This window comes from Cololabis saira, chromosome 19 (genome assembly GCF_033807715.1).
Source record: "Cololabis saira isolate AMF1-May2022 chromosome 19, fColSai1.1, whole genome shotgun sequence".
Taxonomy (NCBI): domain Eukaryota; kingdom Metazoa; phylum Chordata; class Actinopteri; order Beloniformes; family Belonidae; genus Cololabis; species Cololabis saira.
In genome coordinates, this window is record NC_084605.1 from 14450580 (window position 1) to 14465515 (window position 14936).

General features: G+C 42.3%; 1 protein-coding gene across 2 annotated transcripts in view; it reads left to right on the forward strand.

Moving 5' to 3' along the window:
• The first annotated feature begins 11394 nt into the window (after positions 1-11394).
• Positions 11395-14936, forward strand: part of LOC133419296 (thyroid hormone receptor alpha) — a 252702-nt gene continuing 249160 nt past the window's right edge. For both annotated transcript variants that reach the window (XM_061708380.1, XM_061708381.1), the window contains exon 1: positions 11395-11749. The gene's annotated coding sequence lies outside the window, so the exon portion shown is untranslated. The remainder of the gene's footprint in view (positions 11750-14936) is intronic.

Here is a 14936-nt window from a genome sequence, read left to right on the forward strand (position 1 = left end):
GACTCGCGGCTTCTTGTTCATTTTATTCGACAGGCAACAGCAGCGCAAAAGTCTATTTGGTGATCGAACTCTGAGGTGCAGATGTTCATAAACCTGGTGGCTGAGGAGAGAATTAAAAATGGATCTAGATGGGCGATAAGGAACGACCAGATCCACCAGGAGCTCTGTTACTTCATAGCTGCTCACGGCTACCAACAGACTTTTCAGCAGCGCCGAGACAAAAAAAAAGCATTGCCGCTTGAAGCTTCTCTCACACATTTTTTAACCTGATATCGAACACAAGTCACAGACCCAGCAGCACATATATCATCTCCTCCAGGTTCTACATCTTTAGTGTTGTTGTCTTCTTCGTTTAGATCACACAATCAAATACGTCACAGCAGCTTCCTACAACCCTCCTACTTCTGATCTGGGTATTGAAAAGAAACGAGGGCAAGGCGAGTCGAGTTGAGTCGGGCTGAGTAGGTACTAGTGGAAAAGCGCCATTTGTCACAGGGGGTGATGCTTGTTTGCCTATGGGGTAACAAGGCGTACAACTCAAACAGGTACATGGGACCACTCTGTATGGACACATGACCTGCAGAAGGTACTTCCAAAGGTTAGGTGCGGTGCGTACTGGGCGGTGGTCTGAGATCAGGGTCCACCCTCTGGATAATGAAGCTGAAGCATAGCTGCAGTTGCCATGCAAACAGACCCCTGCTTGCTTTCCCTCAGTAATTGGTATTAATCAGAGTGGTCACAGCAGCAGCTGGAGCAGGTGACCTTTGAACTCCAAGCCAGATGCAAGCCCCTAAACCATGCATATATTCAATGACCTTTGTAAAGCTGCACAGAAAGCTCCTCTTATCATTAAAAAGTCATGAGCAGGGGATGAGTCTGTATGCCAAACTGAAACAATGGTACAACTGATCAGCAACTTAACTCCCCCCACTTAGTGAATTACTCAAACCTAGTGGGAGAACGCAGACTCACGTGTTCTGTTGATCATGCACCCATCAAACATCCTTTCTTAGTAAAAACAAGAATCTTTAATGTATGTACTGGAGACGCATTCGTATTTATAATAAAGCCCTTTTCCATACGTCATGCTCATCTGCTTCTGCATTAGAAAACTGAAACACAAATACTCCCAGCAGATGGTTTTCCTGCATATCTGTCGACTAGATTACTTGGGCAAAAAGCATTGGTATGACTGTCAGCTTACAATCACTCAGCACAGAATTTCATGCGAGGAAGACTCTTTGTGAATGCAAAGCTGCTGAAGATGAGTTCTTAAGCTCTTCCTGCATACACAATAACCTCAGGGGTTGAGTTTTGCACAATGGCTTTTCATAACTGATCACTTTGCAGTGTTGATGTCAAAATCTTAGATTTGTGTTCAGCAGCATCTGCATGCAGCTGGCTTGAAACAGGAAGTTCATTTGTCTGTTTTTATTCGTGGGTAAAATAAGTGGAGTGAATGTCTTTGTGATTAAGAGAGGCAATATTTGCTTCTGTCCTTCCATTTGTCTGTCTGCTCATAGAGATATGAAATGATGAACATGAAAATAGGGATTTGAGCAAAGAAAAAGGTTATTCATCTCTGCTGCATGTCTAAATAAGTCACATACAGTATCTCAAGTTAAATCTCACCCAACTTAAGCACTGACATTGTTCTATAAGTTCTTGTTATCTAGTTCTAGTAATGTCACTTCTGCAAATGTTATTTCTGCATCAAAACAGTAATTTTTCAGTTGAATAAATTTCATATGAAGTTTTGCAATAGCAAAAGCAAATCATTGGGGATAGTGAGGTCACAGTTCAAATAAGTCATGACAGAAAACCTCAACGTTGATCCTGCTGCTGTTTACTGAAGTCACAGGAAAGCAAGAGGCGTTGAGTGTTTGTTTGTACAGCAGGAACGGCTCTGAAAGCACATTTCCACAGGTGTAAGTGACTCGGTGGGGCTTTGAAACTGAATTAAACGGGATACAGCTCTGACAGGAGTCAAATCTGGTCTTTGATGTGCTTCAACCACAACAATGCTTTTGTGTCAACCAGTGCTCCTCTCGGGGCGTCAGATCTCGTCTTTGACACCACAAAGTCTTTTGTGCGATTCAGTCTTGCTCCTCAATGTCACCTGTCTCTTTCAATGTAACCTGTTAACCACTGAAGCTTCTTTTTTGACTTTTTGACACTAATGTGACAATTTCTTGGCTACAAATATTTTTGCACACTGCTTTTTCTTTTTAAACTCCTTGAATCAGTGCGTTTACATAGGAAGTTTAATTCCTCTTTTATTCAGAATTAAAATGAAATCAGATTTAAAATGATTAAATGACCATGTAAACACCTTATTCCGAATGAAAATGGCCATTCCGAATTAAACCTAATTCCGAAGTAAGTGGCTGGTTTATTCCGATTTTAAATCCGAATAGAATAATTCTGCGATCATGTATTCACTCATTCCGCTTTAAATGAATCCCGGTCTTTCTGCGCTACTCGTTCTCTTGCTCGTCCATCGCGATGGCGCTTATATTCCGCGCTGGGCTTGTTTTCGAAACAAAGGTTCAAGACGGCAGCACGCAGTAAACGGTGGTCAAGAGCAGAGACGATATTTAATAAATAGCTTGGAGGACCTGGAAATAATTAAAACAACAGATGGCAGGAAACATAAACAACATCCACACGCATGTTGAGGGGAATGGGTGCACAGACATAGCCTTCTTCGGGGGACATGAAGGCCTGCACCAGGCCAGCACAGCTTCACAAACGACGCGCGGATCAACCGAAAGTTCTCTTTCCACTCAACATCCGTGAATTCGGTCAGGACGATTCGGTTCCACCAGTCCTTGCTTCGCACTTTCATCCACTGCTGTCTGTCATTGCGAGCTGGATGCCGCAGTGGGCTGAGGTAGAGCAATCGTTGAACTGACCGGTTTCTGCTATTTGCCAAGGCACGGTCTTCTGCCTCCCTCCTCCTCAGCACAGGAAATAAAATCATCGACATCATGTTGTCGTGCTGCTGCTTCAAAAATAAAATCAAAACAAATCCAAAAAGGATGCTAATAATGTGGTCCTCCATGTTGTTGCTAATCGAGTAAGTTTGTTTTCTTCCGGTAGTCGTAAATACGTAAAGACGTCCGCCCCCCTTTCCAATCACCCTTCCCAACCCCCAGACCTTAAGCGGAATTGGATAAAGCCGATCAAACGTGTTTTCCATGTAAACCTCAATTCGGAATTACTATTTCCATGTAAACTCGAAGGAAAATAGTTTAATTCTGAATTATTTAATTTGGAATAATTAATTCCGAATTAAAAAACATCATGTAACCGTGGCCAATGTTAATCACTCAGTTTTTGAAGTCAACTGTTCCACAGATGGACCCGTTCACGGCACATCCACACTCTACACATCCGACCACAACCGGGCTGTTATCACAATAACAGGAGGAGAGTTATTGCTGGTGACAAAAAAAAATTTTCTAGATTTTTTTATACGATTAATGAATGAATGAAAGAATTAATTGTGTTTATTTCGGTCTTGTACAAGTTTTTTTACAAAACAAAATGAAAAAAGTAAAATAAACATTGCTTTTGCCGAAAAGGTGTAGGCTGAAGCCTTAGCTTATAGTGCCAACCCTTTTTCTCTTGTGATCAGCTTAAATCTGAAACATTAGCATTAATCCGTGGAAACAAACAATGCATAAAGAAGACAAAAAATAAATAAGACAAAATATAAAATTGACGTTTCATATTCTAGAATGTGTAATACTTTATAGTTATAGTGTTTTATATTTATTTACAATATTTTCTTTAAACATTTTTTTAAACTTGTAGATAGAACTGCACATTTTTAGGTCGTTGTCACAACTATTCCATATTTCTCTTGCCTTAATTGATGTACATCTCTTTTTAATATTTGTTCTTGCTGTCGTCATCCCAAACATGAGTTTCCCCCTCAGGTCATAGCGGGTTTCTTTTATTTGGAACAAGTCCTGAATGCAGTTTGGAAGCAGTTTCTTCTTTGCTTTAAAGGCAAATAAAACAGTATTATATTATATTATATTTAATAAAGAGATTATTTGTTGGTTCATAATAGTCAGATCTATTTATTATCTTTAAAGCTCTTTTCTGTAGTAAGAAAATAGGGTTTGTATTTGTTTTATAGGTGTTACCCCATACCTCCACACAATAAGTCATGTATGGAACTATGAGTGAGTTATACATCAAAAACTGTGCTCTTTGACAGAAGATATAATTTGTTTTACCTAATATTGCTAGGGTTTTAGACATTTTTGATTTTACACTATTTATATTTGATTTCCAGCAAAGTTTATCATCAATTATTACCCCTTTCTATTTCCATACCACTAATTAGGGCCCAAGCACTGACAGTGTGAAAGCCTTATTGTATATGTAGGAATTTTTTTCCTGTTTTTTTTTTTTTATTTTTATTTTTCCGACGAAATGAGGGCCTTTTTGCCCCCCTGTTTTGCACGCAAGACAGGCCTGGCGAAACATTTGATATTTCATGGTTTGCATTAATGGGCGTGGCCTAAAACTTTGTACCTCAAGCCCCACAATACAGTTTGACGTACATGCACGAAAATTGGTACACACCTGTATCATGTCGCAACTTAAAGAAAGGTCTCTTGGCGCCATGGCCGAAGCCGAACAGTCGGCCATTTTGAATTAATCATGTAATTTTGGCGCAATTTATGCCAATTCTTCGGCCGTTAATGCGGCTCGAACCGTAACGTGCACCCAGGTGTGTTATACATCAAAATGTGCGTCTCGATCCTGCGACGATGGGCATTACTTTTCTCAGTTAAAAGCGTTACCGTGGCGACGATAGACGCCAAAAAGCGCGCCCCCCCCCCCCCTTCATCTGATTGGTCGATATTTGATAGTTCCTATTTCCTGCTATAACTTTTGATTGGGTTGATATAGAGAGTCGTGGGTGGTGTCATCGGACATGGTTTTGAGTCCTTGAACATAATTGGTGCAAATTAGCCCCGCCGCTTCTTCTGATTGGTCGATATTTGATAGTTCCTATTTTCTGCCATAACTTTTGAATGTTTTGACATAAAGAGTCATGGGTGGTGTCATCAGACTTAGTTTTGAGTCCTTGACTTTTATTGGTGAAAATTGCACGCGCGAGGGCCCGTTCATCGCTGCTTGCAGCTTAAATTTAAATTTTTTTTTTTTTTTATTTTAGTACCAAAAATTATTAACTTAGTTTTAGTTAGATTTAATGATAGCTTATTGATATCAAACCATGCCTTCACATTTTTCAGTTTTCCTTCCACCACATTCAGCAGCTGTTCCAAATTCTTCCCTGAACAATAAAGGTTTGTGTCGTCAGAAAACAAGACATATTTTATTATTTTAGACACTTTACAAATATCATTTATATATAATATGAACAATTTAGGACCTAGCACTGAGCCTTGTGGGACACCTAAGGTGACTCTTTCTACTTCCGATTTTACATTATTTAATTCAACATATTGAAATCTATCAGCGAGATAACTCTTTATCCATGAATTGGCAATCCCTCTGACACCATATCTCTCTAGTTTATTTAATAAAAGATTATGATCTATGTATCAAATGCTTTCTTCAAGTCAATAAACCCCCCCACTGTATATTCCCCTTTCTCGATAGCAGTTGAAATTTCCTCTACAAGTTCCATCACAGCCATTGAGGTGGACCTATTACCTCTGAACCCATATTGATGATTGCTCAGCAGATTGTTTTTATCTATGAATTTATTGAGTCTATTGACAAACATTTTTTCTATTATTTTTGAGAATTGAGACAGTAACAAAATTGGTCTGTAATTGTTGAAAAAGTGTCTATCTCCGTTTTTAATCACAGTGCTCAGACAACGCTTCATGACAGCACGACGAATGTTGTCCCTGAGTCACAGTGCAATTACCTACAAAAGGTGCAGAAAAAAAAGGGGGCACGGTGGTAGTGCAGCTGGTAGGTCACAGCTAGAAGGTCCTGAGTTCAATTCTCACCGGGGACACTGTGGGTGTTGATGGCGTGTTCACTTCCCCCATGTCAACTCCTCTCCTTGTTCCTGAAATTAGAAGTAGTGGGTTTTCATGAAGGCTGGAAGGACAGTAAAGAGTAACATGACTGCAGTGTTTGCTGTGTGGATGTGGGAAGCAGCCATGGCGGACTCTCAAGAGTACGCAGGATGGGTCATTATTAGGGTTGTCCCGATCAGGATTTTTTAGCTCCCGATCCGATCCCGATCACTTGAGTTTGAGTATCTGCCGATCCCGAATTTTCCCGATCTGATCACTTTTTTCAGCTCCCGATACAATTCCGATACTTTTTCCCGATCAGATACATTTTTGCAATGAATTAAGTAAAAAAAAAAAGAGGACTACAACTCAAATTGTCCCAAGTTTCCTTTATTCTCTCCAACATGGACCTATATTTCTTTTCATTGACTGCATCATTGGATCAAAACAAAGCTTATTATATGTTATAGTTTTGGCCCTGTCACTTTTCTCCGACAGCTTTTCTTTCTTTTTAAAACTTTTTTGGTTGTCGGCTGTCTCGGCTGCCGTTTATCCTGGCCGGCTGCCGCAACGTATTCACTGTATGTCTTTTCATGCTAGGTCTTCAGGTGTCGAATAAGGTTTGTCGTATTGAACGAAGACCTGTTCGTTCCTCCACGCGAAATGTCCGCCTGGCAAACATTGCATTTGGCTGTTGGGCTGCCTTCGTTTTCAAGTTTATAGTGTTTCCACACTTCAGACATTAGCTGCGTCCGAAATTCCATACTTCCACCCTAATGAGTAGCAAAAACAGTATGTGAGATTTCTTAGTGCGTCCGAAACATTAGTACGTACTCAATCAATAGTATGCTCTATCCATACTGATTCCGGAGAAATTTATTAGTGTGGATTGATGGACACTAGCTAAGCAGAAACGTCCCACAATGCAATGCAGTGGTGTTTGGTTGCTAAGTGCTGCGCAGATACGTATATGTCATAAGTATAATATTAAGTATAATAATATTATTCGTGTCGGTTTCGTGTTTCGTTTGTGGTTTTTGTTGCAGATTTCCAGTGCTTGACGTGTGCCTCCATGTGTTCTTGCTTCCTGGTTTAGCAGCGGATGTCACCCCCCCCCCCAAAAAAAACAAAACAAAAAAAACACTGGGTTTGTATGTGTATATATATGTATGTGTATGCGTATATATATATATATATATATATATATATTAAATATAGTAACAATGCACATATGCCTTAGGTTTCTACCAGCATGGTATTAACCATTAATATGTGTGCAGACAAGGTAAAAAAAAAAAAAAGTAGAATAATATTATTATATAATATTAATATTATAATATTCGTATATAATAATATTATATAATGTTTCGGCCAGGATAAATGGGAAAGAGCGGAGCGGTGCGCTACTATTGCTGCTGTGACAGGATTCAACTCCCCCTCCCAACGGCAGGAAGTGCCGTGTGCGCTCTGAGTAGTACATCCGAATTAATGCATACTACTGATATTTACTCAAAAGTGTGCTGAACTTAAGTATACTTTTTTAGTATATACTGTTTAGTCTGGCATTTCGGACGCACCGACTGTCTCTGTTTATCTGAGCGTAGCCTAGCTGTTGTTAGCTTCTGTTAGCCACGCTTCTTTCCCCCTCCAGCACAAACGTCACTTCCAGCTGCCGGCGCCGCCCAAAAGCAATATCTTATAAACCCACATCAGCTGTCTGTATTGGTAAATACAGTTGTAAAATACAATTACAAAATGATTTAATAATTAATATATATTAAAAACATTAATAACTGGGTATGTCCCGATACTTTTTTGGCCGATACCGATGTTTTGAAAATGACGTGATAGGAACGATCGATCGGGACTACACGAATCATTATGTATTGGTCCATACAATGCCACTCGGTTGCACGTAAGACTGTCCAGGAGCTCGGTGAAGCTCTGGTCAAGATCTGGGATCTCATTGGAGCATCCCCCGATGTCGTCAGGCAGGCATACAAGCATGTGAGGGTCATTAAGAGCCACATTACTTTTTCACTTTGATTTGCAGACTGCCCCTGAATTCAGCCCCCTTTGGGCATCCTTTCAGTCCTAACACCCCCCCCTCTGTCCATAGCAGTATCGATATCCAGCTTAGTCCCCCTCAGTGAATTCTAATATGTTTTCAGTGTTCCTTTATTTTATTTATTTTTTTGGCATCTTCACACTATGACTGTGACTCATATCTGTAAGTGAGGTGTCTCACTTAATCCCCTAGGAGTCAAAAGAAATAGAGACAAGCTCTCAGAGTTTTCACTGCATTACTGGAAGATTATGAACATCAGCCTTTGCCACTTCTTTTGGATGTTGAGCGATAAACGGAGCCTCAGAATGACTGCTTTTCTGTTGACTTTTGATTGAGCGCAAATTCATGTGTTACAGTTGCAGGATGAAACTCAGCAAGACATACAGTATACTCTCTAAAATAAGAATGACGACGCGCCATCATGTGTTTATTTACAGTTCGGAGGCTACCATCGAAAGTCAAAAGCAGCAAAAGTGATAATTGGTGAAAACAGGATGGCTCTATCCTGCCTGATAATACATAAATCTATTGCTTCATATAATTTTACCTGATAAGTTGCAAAAAAAGCAACCAAAAAACCTAAAATACACTTATCACAGATATGGAAACTAGCTATGGAAACTCAAACCGTTTTCTCAGCCAGACCATGAACACGTTTATTTCTGCAGCATTTGGTTTTAACCTGGTTGTCAGTGAAGGAGTCTGCACCTAGTGGCCAGTCAGGGAACTGCGGGTTTTCCTGTCAACCAGATAGTCTGGAGTGCTGCCTAAAGTCTGTTTTTGATTTGATAAGAACTTCAGACTCACAAACAGATTTCATTTTTTTCATTTTTGTCTACCTCACAGAAAAGTGTTAAATGTGCAAAATAACCACATTAGGCTACTTTAATTAGTTTTCTGCTTTTAGATTGCTATCCACTAATTGATTTGTTTTATTTCTTCGACAGTAATGAAATTTTGTTATCTTTCCAAAACATGCATAGACATACTAAAACTGAAATATATTTTAAATTGGTTGTATATGAGTAACATATATTTTCTTTTAGACGGATCTCTAAATGGCTCGTATCAGCTACAACAGTCGTGAGAGACTTTGGAGCATTTTTTTTCTGATTAGTGTTTGTCCAGTCATCAGATTAGTATGTTCTTATCTCGGTAATCCAACGTGAACTAAATAAGGAGGAGGAGGTCGAGGGGGGGTCAGTGCAGAGATGATGGTGACGGTAGGGTTGCCAACTGTCTCTTGAAAAACGGAATCTTCCCATATTGAGCTGATAAGGGATGCACTTTGTCCCGTATTACTGTGAGGGTCAAAAAATAGTCATAAAATGCCAATGGAAAATGGCATTGAGCTGTTGAGTTTATAAGTTATCTGTTTTACTACAACTGTAGCCACAGTCATGGCCTTTGAGGCACAAATATGTTTACAAGTTTTCTACAGACTTTCTGTTTGCACTTTTGTTATTGCACTTTAAATGTGCACTATTACAGAATGGATGTTCTGCTTTCTTTCTATTGTTTTATATTAATCTATACAATTTTAAAGGGGACCTATAATGGCATCTAATACCTATTTTAAACAGGCCTTGGATGTCTTAAAAATAAGCTTTTGATTGTTTTTGCTAAATAAATGAGAAATTCAACCTCTGAGCCATGTCTTTAGCATCCCAGTCTCTAACCTCATTATCTATGTGGGATTCTGAGTGGGCGGGGCTATGATAATGAGGCTCTGTGCTGATTGGCTGCCTGAATGACGCGATACACCGCTACAAAAAAATGGTGGAAGCTCCGGCCGGCGGAGTTAGTTGTGCCGTGGTTTCACGCATCGGAGGCCAACCAATGTAAATCTCATTTTCATAACGAAAGGGAGCAGAATCTGAACGGCTCGTAGATCCACATCACACTGGACGGCTCATCCGGGCGGCTGTACAGACACTGCAGAATTTGGTTGCTTTCCTCCTTCTCTGAGTTGGCAGGCTGAGGGGAGACCACTTTATATATGTTAAAGCAAGAAAAACCCTGTTTTTCATAATAGGTCCCCTCTAAGTTAAGCAGGACAGGTTTCTGTTTAAGAAAGATACTTATTTTATTCAGTTCATTTTGTTATTTTGTATTAAAGTGAATTGCTGGATAATAATTTGTTTTCCATGTTTTCATGGCATTCAAAAATATGCAATTCAATTCAGGTTCGAGTCAAATAGTAAAAAAAAATTTGTTTCACTCACAAAAAAACGCTAAAAAAATTCACCACGCCAGGAAGGGTGCAGGCAATCGGGTTGATGAGGTGTCCCTTATTTATTTTTCAGGGATTGGCAATCCTAGGTGACGGCAGGGGCGTCAATTGGGTATGGCAAGGTATGGCAGCCGCCACACCTTGGCTTCAAGGGTTAAATTTAAATGTTTGTTTTTTTAAATACATTTATGGAATAACTACAAATGCAAATAAGAACAACATGATCGATTTCACTAGTTATTATACACTGCAAAAACTCAAAATCTTAACAAGAATATTTGTCTTATTTCTAGTTAAAATGTCTCATTTTTAGTCTTATTTTTTTTTTTAAATCTCATTACATTTAAGACAAGACTCAAAAACAACCATTTTCACCTGTTTCAAGTAGATTTTCACTTAAAATAAGTAGAAAAATCTGCCAATGGAACAAGATTGTTTTGCTTGTAATGAGAAGATAAACCTTGTCCCACTGGCAGATTTTTCTACTTATTTCAAGTGAAAATTTACTTGAAACAGGTGAAAATGGTCAAATAAGTTATTTTTCTGGTAATGACTCTTGTTTTAAGTGTAATGAGATTTTTTTGACTAAAAATTAGACATTTTAACTAGAAATAATACAAATATTCCTTTTTTTTTTTAGTTTTTGCAGTGAGCGAGACTGTATTTGAAAAAGTTCCAATTTTTTTGACCACACAGATTAGCTACATAGCAGACTTCTGTGATGAGTATTTGCTGGACGTGTTGATTGATACTCTAGTTAAGTTCTGTGGCTCGTAACCTTGCCATACCTTAGCTTTGACTGAATTGACGCCACTGGGTGACGGTGGGGTGAATAAATAAGGACATGGCACCAGGAGATGGTCCACATGTGTCATGCGAGGTTCCCAGCGTGTGTGTGTGTGTGTGTGTGTGTGTGTGTGTGTGTGTGTGTGTGTGTGTGTGTGTGTGTGTGTCTGTGTGTGTGTACAGTGTGCCGTGCAGCGGAGGTCCTGTAGAGAGCGGTAGATCGTTTCCACCAGCGCGCACGGCTCCACGTTACTGTACTGTACAGCGGGGAGGAGGAGCGAGAGAGAGCGCACGGTTCCTCTGCTGCTTCTTTCCCCCCTCATGTCGCTGCCGCTCATCTGAACGCCTCTGGACGACGACAAAAAGAGGAAACAAACTGCTCACTTTCCCCTTCGGACGCTCCGTGCGCGGCGGTCGGGACGGCGGACTTGTGCGGGGTTTGCGGCGGCGCGGCGCGCAGCGGCCGGGCGGAGGAGCGCGCTCCCCCCGGGGGGGCCGGAGCACTTACAGCCGCTGCTGGGACTTCTGCGGCGGCCGGAACAGCCTGGAGGAGCCCGGAGGATTTCTCCCCCGCTCCGAGTCCGCCTCGTGTCCCGGCGTCCACGCTGGTGTCCACACTGGCGGAGGGAGCGACCAGCCACGGTGAGTGTTGTCGGTCCGGCCGCGGCGTGGAGGCGGTGTGGCGGCCGCCGGAGACGGATCTGGATCTGGATCTGGATCTGGATCCGGGGCTGCTGGCGGATCAACAAGCCGCTGTTATCGACCTGCTTGCTGCCATTCCCGCACTGTTGCAGGCTGCTCGTCGGGCTTTGCTCCCGGGGAGGGAAAGGGGGGGTGGCGGGGAAAATCAAGCAAAACTATGCAGACTGTACACTATTATCCCGGTTACTGTGTGAGAGACTGGGGGTTTGTGCCGTGGCGCGCGCGTGGTCCAATCCCTCACGCACACGTGCACATACTTGAAGAAAAACGCACCACCTCTGAACTTGAACTCCTGCACTGTGAATCAACTTGTGTGGAGCATTTCAGGGCAATTGTGGCAGTTTTGTCACCGTGGTTGCAAACTTTGTTTCCAGCAGGTGTTGCAGAAGTAGATTCGGCGTGGATTGTTATTTTACTGCCTGTAAAAATATCTAGTATTTGCATATAGTATGTGCATTTTGTTGTCATAAAGATAAAGCAGCACAAGTGCACTATTTTTTCACAAGTGCACAGTTTTTTCTGCAGGAATGTGCCATGAAATGCATCCAGTCTTGATCTAAGTCCCGATAATAGATAAACACAATGTTCTTAGACTGATAGCACGCATTTATAAACGCGCAGGTCTGCTGAACACACCCATTAAACATTGACAGTTCTGGGGAGGGAAAAGTGTGTGCTGATGGATTTATGGCGCTGCATCACACAGCAACACGGGAAACCTGCTGCTCTCAGGTCTGCAGCGGTCAACATGGCAGAGGTGGCCAACGGTCAGGGAAGTTACCCCAGAAGGGACAACAATAGTGGTCCAGCAAGAGGGCAAATCAGGGGCAGAGTTGTTATGGTGACTCAACCTCCACACCTAGAGTGGGAAAGAAGTCCGAGTTAAAGATGACAAGAAGTACGTCTCTGCTGCTCTTAAATACGGAGGCCTAAAGGAAGGAAGGGAGGATGGTTTTCTGCACTAGTTTCCCCAAAAATCTGATCTGAATCACAGATGTGGGCAACGCAATGTGCCTCAGCTGATAACCTTGTTATGATGTCCTTGTTGAACACACTTGTTAGGAATCCAGAGCCCCGGGGGGGACATGTTTAATAAAGAGACGATAAATCACAATTGTTAGTCTGCAAACAGCTGGTGTACACTGTTAGATGGAGATCACATCACATTTTATGGCAAATGAATGAAGGGTTCACGTCCATTTGTCTTATTCGTGCGCACAGATGACGCATCACATAGCAAGTGTTGCACGCTGAATATAAATGAATAGAGTGTGGTCATGGATCTGCACCATTACCTGACACCTGATGCAGCTACTTACAGTATATTTCATATTAATATTGAATCGGTGCACCCTAATGTGTGTTTTAACTGTACGCAGCATCATTAGTTATCTTGTAATGTCGAGGGTTGACTTTCCTTATGTATTTCACAGGTCTTGGCTGTACAATGTCTTGGCTGTAGCTGATTGCACAATGGTCCTGTTTGAAGTCCGTGGGGTGGCATTTAGGGCATTTAGGGTGTCGTAGCTTCATTTCTGACATTTCTATATATGTGTACGATCAATAACCGTTGCAGAGTCTCATCAGATCAGGTGAGCTCCGTCATTTGTTTTACTTTGTCTGCACAGCGTTAAAGCTGCAGGGACTGAGTAATATATAGCTGCCAGTGCTCCGGCTGGACCCAGACAAGCATGTCCACCAAATACAGAGCCATTCTCTCTAAATGGGTGTATATTTTTTGTTCAGAGACGAGAGTGCCTGGGGAGCTGCCTCAACATGAATGCACAGAGGGTAAATGTTGCCAAGATACACTTTAATAATGCTCTCTAATGTCCCGCGGCCCCGACTGCTGCCAACCAGCTCTCGCTCTTTATCATTGCCTCGGCCCGCGTGACAGTCCCCCGGAGGAAATCATCTCGGGCCACGAGTGCAGGATCAGGATTTACTTGGCGCGTTCGCAGCAGCTTGTTTTTGAAAGTCTTCGCCACCTCATTACCGGCGCTGTAATAATTAAATCACTCAATGAAAGCACTCCGCCGCAATGTTTGTGCTGCGGTATCTTGCGCTGACAGTCTGCAAATTGCCTTCTTCCGTGGCCTGCAAAAGCGGCGCCACCCCTGGTACGGGAACGCGCGTTTCACGCAGCAGAGTCCCGTCAACATGCCGACCTCTGAAAGAAGGTGAAACAGGGATAGACTACACTGATGATGTACCTGTTGAGGGGTGTGCTGAAGACCGGTCCACACAAACTCTGTCAGAAAAGCCTTTAGATTTCTCCAAACAAAGCCAGGGTTTCCCTGGTGTTGCATCAGCTTCTGCCGCGCCACATGTCTGTTCATTAATCATTAGCCATCAGTTGAAATTGCAGCTCAAGACAACGCCGTCATTGAAGTGGCCGCGCCTTGTCAGGCAGGCTGGGCGACGGGGCACAAACAGGTTTATTCAAAGGCACTCGCTTGAGTCGTCTTTCAGAAACCAAAAGATAAGCTCAGCATGTACGGTCATGTGATCAGAGACTGCAGCCTCTTTCACCTGCAAGAATTCATGTATTTAAGACAAAAAAACAACTACACAGCTGGCCCTTGGAGGCGATCGGGAAGTGGGTAAACACGACCTCGGATAAACAACACTCATCAACCTGAACGTGTCAGTATTTATTCAGCAAAGATTTAGCCAGAGTGCAGCAGCGGCGTGTGGAACAGGCCACAACCCCCCACTCGCCAGTCCTAAACCAGCCCTGACAGAACCAGAAGGAAGGATTTTCTGTTTCCAGATATTTGCTTCACAGTGTCCTGCACAACTTCCTGCGTCGTCTGAATTGCGGGAGACTTGTTTTCATCTTTTGGTTTCCATGATTTTCCATCCGCACAAGCTGTTGCTGTGAATGAGGAGTCAGGCGAGGGGTAGCGTTCTGCCGCGGCAACGCCGAAAACGAGCCAGCAGAGCCCGAAGCAGCAGGCCTCGTTAGTTTGGCGGGTGATCAGTTTCGGGCCCGTTATCTCTGATACCTACTGTCTTATTCCTAGAGCCAACTCTCTCACATGGCCTTTTACCCTACTCAGCCCGACTCGACTCGCCTTGCCCTCGTTTCTTTTAAATACCCAGATCAGAAGTGGGAGGGTTGGAG